This window comes from Cherax quadricarinatus, chromosome 77 (assembly GCF_038502225.1).
Source record: "Cherax quadricarinatus isolate ZL_2023a chromosome 77, ASM3850222v1, whole genome shotgun sequence".
NCBI lineage: Eukaryota > Metazoa > Arthropoda > Malacostraca > Decapoda > Parastacidae > Cherax > Cherax quadricarinatus.
This window is the reverse complement of record NC_091368.1, coordinates 4,416,222-4,423,721: the sequence shown is the minus strand read 5'-3', so window position 1 is coordinate 4,423,721 and position 7,500 is coordinate 4,416,222. Positions and strand designations below refer to the sequence as shown.

Below are 7,500 nucleotides of genomic sequence, written 5' to 3'. Positions count from 1 at the left end.
GCAGTAAGAGCCTGGTTGATCAGACCCTGAGGCCTGGTCTCGGGGGCGTTGACCCCCAAAACCCTCTCGAGGTATACTCCAGGTATCAAGACTTGGGGACTGATCACCTTATCTCTATATTCTGGAGTGATCAGTCACGTAAAACAGGTGTCAAGGGGATCAAATTAGCATTATTTATGATTCCAGGGGTAATCATGCACCAGGAAACCTTTCTATTGCAGGCTTGCAATTGTTGCAACTCGTGTACGTGTTAGTGCAGTTAGTGTGTGTGTGAGTGATGGTAGGAATATTTCACTGAGATAATTGTAAGAGGGATAAAATCTGACCTGCCAAGGCAGTCATGGGTGTGTGTGTGTGTGTGTGTGTGTGTGTGTGTGTGTGTGTGTGTGTGTGTGTGTGTGTGTGTGTGTGTGTGTGTGTGTGTGTGTGTGTGTCTGTGTGTGTATGTGTGTGTGTGTGTGTATGTGTGTGTGTGTATGTGTGTGTGTGTGTGTGTGTGTGTACTCACCTAGTTGAGGTTGCGGGGGTCTAGTCCAAGCTCCTGGCCCCGCCTCTTCACTGATCGCTACTAGGTCACTCTCCCTGAACCGTGAGCTTTATCATACCTCTGCTTAAAGCTATGTATGGATCCTGCCTCCACTACATCGCTTCCCAAACTATTCCACTTACTGACTACTCTGTGGCTGAAGAAATACTTCCTAACATCCCTGTGATTCAGCTGTGTCTTCAACTTCCAACTGTGTCCCCTTGTTACTGTGTCCAATCTCTGGAACATCCTGTCTTTGTCCACCTTGTCAATTCCTCTCAGTATTTTGTATGTCGTTATCATGTCCCCCCTATCTCTCCTGTTCTCCAGTGTCGTCAGGTTGATTTCCCTTAACCTCTCCTCGTAGGACATACCTCTTAGCTCTGGGACTAGTCTTGTTGCAAACCTTAGCACTTTCTCTAGTTTCTTTACGTCCTTGGCTAGGTGTGGGTTCCAAACTGGTGCCGCATACTCCAATATGGGCCTAACGTACACGGTGTACAGGGTCCTGAACGATTCCTTATTAAGATGTCGGAATGCTGTTCTGAGGTTTGCTAGGCGCCCATATGCTGCAGCAGTTATTTGATTGATGTGCGCTTCAGGAGATGTGCCTGGTGCTATACTCACCCCAAGATCTTTTTCCTTGAGTGAGGTTTGTAGTCTCTGGCCCCCTAGACTGTACTCCGTCTGCGGTCTTCTTTGCCCTTCCCCAATCTTCATGACTTTGCACTTGGTGGGATTGAACTCCAGGAGCCAATTGCTGGACCAGGTCTGCAGCCTGTCCAGATCCCTTTGTAGTTCTGCCTGGTCTTCGGTCGAGTGTGTGTGGATGTGTGTGTGTGTGTGTGTGTGTGTGTGTGTGTGTGTGTGTGTGTGTGTGTGTGTGTGTGTGTGTGTGTGTGTGTGTGTGTGTGTGTGTGTACTCACCTAGTTGTACTCACCTAGTTGAGGTTGCGGGGGTCGAGTCCGAGCTCCTGGCCCCGCCTCTTCACTGATCGCTACTAGGTCACTCTCCCTGAGCCGTGAGCTTTATCATACCTCTGCTTAAAGCTATGTATGGATCCTGCCTCCACTACATCGCTTCCCAAACTATTCCACTTACTGACTACTCTGTGGCTGAAGAAATACTTCCTAACATCCCTGTGATTCATCTGTGTCTTCAGCTTCCAACTGTGTCCCCTTGTTACTGTGTCCAATCTCTGGAACATCCTGTCTTTGTCCACCTTGTCAATTCCTCTCAGTATTTTGTATGTCGTTATCATGTCCCCTCTATCTCTCCTGTCCTCCAGTGTCGTCAGGTTGATTTCCCTTAACCTCTCCTCGTAGGACATACCTCTTAGCTCTGGGACTAGTCTTGTTGCAAACCTTTGCACTTTCTCTAGTTTCTTCACGTGCTTGGCTAGGTGTGGGTTCCAAACTGGTGCCGCATACTCCAATATGGGCCTAACATACACGGTGTACAGGGTCCTGAATGATTCCTTATTAAGATGTCGGAATGCTGTTCTGAGGTTTGCTAGGCGCCCATATGCTGCAGCAGTTATTTGGTTGATGTGCGCTTCAGGAGATGTGCCTGGTGTTATACTCACCCCAAGATCTTTTTCCTTGAGTGAGGTTTGTAGTCTCTGACCCCCTAGACTGTACTCCGTCTGCGGCCTTCTTTGCCCTTCCCCAATCTTCATGACTTTGCACTTGGTGGGATTGAACTCCAGGAGCCAATTGCTGGACCAGGTCTGCAGCCTGTCCAGATCCCTTTGTAGTTCTGCCTGGTCTTCGATCGAGTGTATTCTTCTCATCAACTTCACGTCATCTGCAAACAGGGACACCTCAGAGTCTATTCCTTCCGTCATGTCGTTCACAAATACCAGAAACAGCACTGGTCCTAGGACTGACCCCTGCGGGACCCCGCTGGTCACAGGTGCCCACTCTGACACCTCGCCACGTACCATGACTCGCTGCTGTCTTCCTGACAAGTATTCCCTGATCCATTGTAGTGCCTTCCCTGTTATCCCTGCTTGGTCCTCCAGTTTTTGCACCAATCTCTTGTGTGGAACTGTGTCAAACGCCTTCTTGCAGTCCAAGAAAATGCAATCCACCCACCCCTCTCTCTCTTGTCTTACTGCTGTCACCATGTCATAGAACTCCAGTAGGTTTGTGACACGGGATTTCCCGTCCCTTAAACCATGTTGGCTGCTGTTGATGAGATCATTCCTTTCTAGGTGTTCCACCACTCTTCTCCTGATAATCTTCTCCATGATTTTGCATACTATACATGTCAGTGACACTGGTCTGTAGTTTAATGCTTCATGTCTGTCTCCTTTTTTAAAGATTGGGACTACATTTGCTGTCTTCCATGCCTCAGGCAATCTCCCTGTTTCGATAGATGTATTGAATATTGTTGTTAGGGGTACACATAGCGCCTCTGTGTGTGTGTGTGTGTGTGTGTGTGTGTGTGTACTCACCTAATTGTACTCACCTAATTGTGGTTGCAGGGGTCGAGACTCAGCTCCTGGCCCCGCCTCTTCACTGATTGCTACTAGGTCCTCTCTCTCTCTGCTTCCTGAGCTTTATCATACCTCTTCTTAAAACTATGTATGGTTCCTGCCTCCACTACTTCACTTGCTAGGCTATTCCACTTCCTGACGACTCTATGACTGAGGAAATACTTCCTAACGTCCCTGTGACTCGTCTGAGTCTTCAGCTTCCAGTTGTGAGCCCTTGTTTCTGTGTCCCCTCTCTGGAACATCCTATCTCTGTCCACCTTGTCTATTCGCAGTATCTTGTATGTCGTTATCATGTCTCCCCTGACCCTTCTGTCCTCCAGTGTCGTCAGTCCAATTTCCCTCAACCTTTCCTCGTACGACATTCCCCTGAGCTCTGGGACTAGCCTTGTTGCAAACCTTTGTACTTTCTCTAACTTCTTGACGTGCTTGACCAGGTATGGGTTCCAGACTGGTGCTGCTTACTCCAGTATGGGCCTAACATACACAGTGTAAAGTGTCTTGAACGATTCCTTATTAAGGTATCGGAACGATATTCTCAGGTTTGCCAGGCGCCCGTATGCTACAGCAGTTATTTGGTTGATATGTGCCTCCGGTGATGTGCTCGGTGTTATGGTCACCCCAAGGTCTTTCTCCCTGAGTGAGGTCTGTAGTCTTTGTCCACCTAGCCTATACTCTGACTGCGGTCTTCTTTGTGTGTGTGTGTGTATGTGTGTGTGTGGGTGTGTGGTGTCGAATAGATAAAACCTGCGATTTTCGGTTTATTATTAAATTATTGTAAACTTATCGAAAATATATTTAGTTCGATTAGGCTCAGTTAAATTGCGCTTGTTATAATAAGGTCAGGTAAGTTTTCTAAGGTTCTTTTCGTGCAAAATTGTTAATTTTTACATTAACATAAATGAGAAAATATAGCTAAATAACCAATTTTACCTATTCGGCACGACATTATATATATATATATATATATATATATATATATATATATATATATATATATATATATATATATATATATATATATATATATATATATATATATATATATATATATATATATATATATATATATATATATATATATACATACAGGTGACATACAGCATTAATGACCCTCGTGTAGTAGATAGACTTTAAATCCCATTAACCTACCAACCTCCATCACACTCACCTTTCGTGTATATTCACGACCGTCTTCAGTCCAGCGTCAGATTAATTTCATTTTTTAGCAGGTCTCTGCACCTCCTTTCAACCACTTCACTGACCCGTACGGGTTTAGCCTTCACATAAATTAAAAAAAAAATATGTATACATGGACAATAAGGCAAAAATCGTTCATTTAAATCTTTCAATTCGACCAGAATTTTGATTCATGAACCACAGCTTAAACCAAAATTTTTTTTTTTTACGAAAAAAAATTTTTAAAAAAAAATCACAAGTGTTTTCCAAAGAGAAATTTTTTTTGTGGATTTTAGTTTCTTTTTGACTTTCAAGTGAAATTTTTTTCACTGTTCCTTTTTCTCTTTTCACTGTAAACTGTAATTTACACTTCAGGAAGATTTACACATTTACACTTCAAGAAGAGATATTTTACAAGTCTGAGAGAGAGAGAGAGAGAGAGAGAGAGAGAGAGAGAGAGAGAGAGAGAGAGAGAGAGAGAGAGAGAGAGAGAGAGAGAGAGAGAGATGCCTCCTACCAGCACGGCGGTGGAGCCCAGACTGAGTGCCACATTCAGCCTCCCACTGGCACTGTTCCCCTGCTGACAGCTCCTTGTTTCTCACACATCATCTCTCAGTGTATATACACTGAGAGGTGTATGTCACTCAGTGTATATACACTGAGAGGTGTATGTCTCTCAGTGTATATACACTGAGAGGTGTATGTCTCTCAGTGTATATATACTGAGAGGTGTATGTCACTCAGTGTATATACACTGAGAGGTGTATGTCTCTCAGTGTATATACACTGAGAGGTGTATGTCTCTCAGTGTATATACACTGAGAGATGTATGTTTCTCAGTGTATATACACTGAGAGGTGTATGTCTCTCAGTGTATATACACTGAGAGGTGTATGTTTCTCAGTGTATATACACTGAGAGGTGTATGTCTCTCAGTGTATATACACTGGTAGTTTACATTAATCAGTATTTTAGGTATTAAAGTATTCTTGACTGGTGGTGTACAGGTGACATGCAGCCTTAATGACCCTCGTGTAGTAGATAGACTTTAAACCCCATTAGCCAACCAACCAGCCTTAATGACCCTCGTGTAGTAGATAGACTTTAAACCCCATTAACCAACCAACCAGCCTTAATGACCCTCGTGTAGTAGATAGACTTTAAACCCCATTAGCCAACCAACCAGCCTTAATGACCCTCGTGTAGTAGATAGACTTTAAACCCCATTAACCAACCAACCAGCCTTAATGACCCTCGTGTAGTTGATAGACTTTAAACCCCATTAACCAACCAACAAACCTTAATGACCCTCGTGTAGTAGATAGACTTTAAACCCCATTAACCAACCAGCCATTCTTAATGACCCTCGTGTAGTAGATAGACTTTAAACCCCATTAACCAACCAACCATCCCTAATGACCCTCGCGTAGTAGATAGATTTTAAACCCCATTAACCAACCAACCAGCCTTAATGACCCACGTGTAGTAGATAGACTTTAAACCCCATTAACCAACCAACCATCCTTATTGACCCTCGTGTAGTAGATAGACTTTAAACCCCATTAACCAACCAACCAGCCTTAATGACCCTCGTGTAGTAGATAGACTTTAAACCCCATTAACCAACCAACCATCCTTAATGACCCTCGCGTAGTAGATAGACTTTAAACCCCATTAACCAACCAACCAGCCTTAATGACCCTCGTGTAGTAGATAGACTTTAAACCCCATTAACCAGCCAACCAGCCTTAATGACCCTCGTGTAGTAGATAGACTTTAAACCCAATTAACCAACCAACCAGCCTTAATGACCCTCGTGTAGTAGATAGACTTTAAACCCCATTAACCAACCAACCAGCCTTAATGACCCTCGTGTAGTAGAAAGACTTTAAACCCCATTAACCAGCCAACCAGTCTTAATGACCCTCGTGAAGTAGATAGACTTTAAACCCCATTAACCAACCAACCAGCCTTAATGACCCTCGTGTAGTAGATAGACTTTAAACCCCATTAACCAACCAACCAGCCTTAATGATCCTCGTGTAGTAGATAGACTTTAAACCCCATTAACCAACCAACCAGCCTTAATGACCCTCGTGTAGTAGATAGACTTTAAACCCCATTAACCAACCAACCAGCCTTAATGACCCTCGTGTAGTAGATAGACTTTAAACCCAATTAACCAACCAACCAGCCTTAATGACCCTCGTGTAGAAGATAGACTTTAAACCCCATTAACCAACCAACCAGCCTTAATGATCCTCGTGTAGTAGATAGACTTTAAACCCCATTAACCAACCAACCATCCTTAATGACCCTCGTGTAGTAGATAGACTTTAAACCCCATTAACCAACCAACCAGCCTTAATGACCCTCGTGTAGTAGATAGACTTTAAACCCCATTAACCAACCAACCAGCCTTAATGACCCTCGTGTAGTAGATAGACTTTAAACCCCATTAACCAACCAACCAGCCTTAATGACCCTCGTGTAGAAGATAGACTTTAAACCCCATTAACCAACCAACCAGCCTTAATGATCCTCGTGTAGAAGATAGACTTTAAACCCCATTAACCAACCAACCAGCCTTAATGACCCTCGTGTAGTAGATAGACTTTAAACCCCATTAACCAACCAACCAGCCTTAATGACCCTCGTATAGTAGATAGACTTTAAACCCCATTAACCAACCAACCAGCCTTAATGACCCTCGTGTAGAAGATAGACTTTAAACCCCATTAACCAACCAACCAGCCTTAATGACCCTCGTGTAGTAGATAGACTTTAAACCCCATTAACCAACCAACCATCCTTAATGACCCTCGTATAGTAGATAGAATTTAAACCCCATTAACCAACCAACCAGCCTTAATGACCCTCGTGTAGAAGATAGACTTTAAACCCCATTAACCAACCAACCAGCCTTAATGACCCTCGCGTAGTAGATAGACTTTAAACCCCATTAACCAACCAACCAGCCTTAATGACCCTCGTGTAGTAGATAGACTTTAAACCCCATTAACCAGCCAACCAGCCTTAATGACCCTCGTGTAGTAGATAGACTTTAAACCCAATTAACCAACCAACCAGCCTTAATGACCCTCGTGTAGTAGATAGACTTTAAACCCCATTAACCAACCAACCAGCCTTAATGACCCTCGTGTAGTAGAAAGACTTTAAACCCCATTAACCAGCCAACCAGTCTTAATGACCCTCGTGAAGTAGATAGACTTTAAACCCCATTAACCAACCAACCAGCCTTAATGACCCTCGTGTAGTAGATAGACTTTAAACCCC

General features: G+C 43.6%; 1 protein-coding gene across 1 annotated transcript in view; it reads right to left on the bottom strand.

Moving 5' to 3' along the window:
• LOC128702011 (putative neural-cadherin 2) overlaps window positions 1-4,311 on the bottom strand; it is a 348,502-nt gene extending 344,191 nt beyond the window's left edge. The window contains exon 1 of the mRNA XM_070101448.1: window positions 4,196-4,311. The gene's annotated coding sequence lies outside the window, so the exon portion shown is untranslated. The remainder of the gene's footprint in view (window positions 1-4,195) is intronic.
• Between the last annotated feature and the right edge of the window lie 3,189 nt (window positions 4,312-7,500).